Raw genomic sequence first — 1,704 nt, 5'->3', positions numbered from 1 at the left:
ACGCTGAATAGAGTCGCACATCAGAACCTCATTCAGGGAATGACTTGCGTTAAAAGAGCAACAGGTCGGATTCTAACCCAGGTTGCCGGCTTGGAGGACTTCAACCGCCATCCATGAGGCGTGCACACTAACCACTAGGCTACTGACGCCACAACCTCAATCACATATTAACCTGTAAGATTTGAACCAGTTTTTTCAGCGATTCAAACATTTTCCAGTCTCTTGTTTCCAAAAACATTTTAAAGGTTTATTTTTTGGGTATTGGATATATGGGGGCGGAGCCACAGGTCGGATTCAGACCCGGGCCGTCCACTCGGAGGAATATAACCTCATAGACTTTAAACTACAGCACATGAGGGGCGTGCACACTAAACACTAAGCTACCGGCTTTTTCAGTCTTTAGTTTCCACTGTCACAACTTTTAGAGACATGTTGCTGCCATCAGATTCATCACAGGTCTCAAACCTTTTTTTAAAACTTGTAATTTGACATCTTTGTGCTATTTCAGGTTAAATCTTGTGTGAATCCTCCCGTTGTCACGCAGAGCGCCGACCCGTCAGAAAGCTGCTGCTGACTTTGATTTGATGATGATCTGCAGCTTCCAGCTGTCAGAGCTTAATGATGGAGAGGACCTGTCTTCTCCTAATCCACATTATCTGTGACTGTGTTTACTCACATGTAATGAGAGGCCAATCAGCACGGCCGTGTTAACCCTTTCATCTTAAGCCCTCTGAGCCCCGAGGCTTTATTAGCTCTTCTGTGATGAAAGGTGGGAGTGAGTATATTAGGCTTTATGTGTCGACCTCTGCTGCTCGCATATCAAATGAGCTGCATGTATGTGACAAACCAAACAACTGAGGCCTAATCCTCCGACCTCCTCTCGGCTCGATGAATATTAAAGGCCTCTCAGGCAGGTAATTAGGGCTGTAGGTGATAGAGAGAGAGAGGGGGGGATCAAGGGGGGGGTCTTATATCTAAGTCTAGACTTAGCGGTGCCAAAGACCTCTGTGTGTTTGCAGAGTCTCATTAACAAAGATACTCTAAATAGGTAGATAACCTGTGGCAGAGGAAGTTACCGTCATGTTTCTGCAGAGAGTCTCTGTGACTCCTCACTGCCGATGTTTAACTCCTGACATACTGACACATCGTGTTGGATAATTACACACGACAGAATGCTTTAAATAGAGCTCCACAGGAATGAGTCCTAAAACCAGGAAGTGAGTTAGCATTTGAGCGCCATGGGGTCTAACGTCTAAAAGTCAACGGGGATTTTGAATGTGTTTGTGGTTAGACGCCTGAAATAAGGTCTGTGGTTAACACAAGCTGAAGAGATGTTGGTGTTTTGTTAGACCACATAAACTACGTTAGGTAAAACCTCCACTTGTGAAGTTTGAAGTTTTTACTCTTCTTTAAAAAGGTGGTTGCTAACAAGTGGCTAAATGTGACTACAGCGGTCGTCGGGGACATTAAACGTCATCACGCCGGACGCAGAGGGCGGGAACTCTCTCACTAGTCGGAGATGTCTCCTGTAGGTTTAATCTTTAGGTTAAGGTGAATATTATGTTAGTAAACTATTTATGAAGCTACGTGGATTAGTTTATCGGAGATCGTCTGAAGCTGAACGCTAGTGACGTCACAATCATCCGACCGCGGTGTAGTTAGCTTTAGCATAACGTTAGCTTTTTACTTCTGTCGGCCGCATTA

Source organism: Labrus mixtus, chromosome 1 (genome assembly GCF_963584025.1).
Source record: "Labrus mixtus chromosome 1, fLabMix1.1, whole genome shotgun sequence".
Classification (NCBI taxonomy): Eukaryota; Metazoa; Chordata; class Actinopteri; order Labriformes; family Labridae; genus Labrus; species Labrus mixtus.
The sequence above is the reverse complement of the archived record's forward strand: the minus strand, read 5'-3'. Positions refer to the sequence as shown.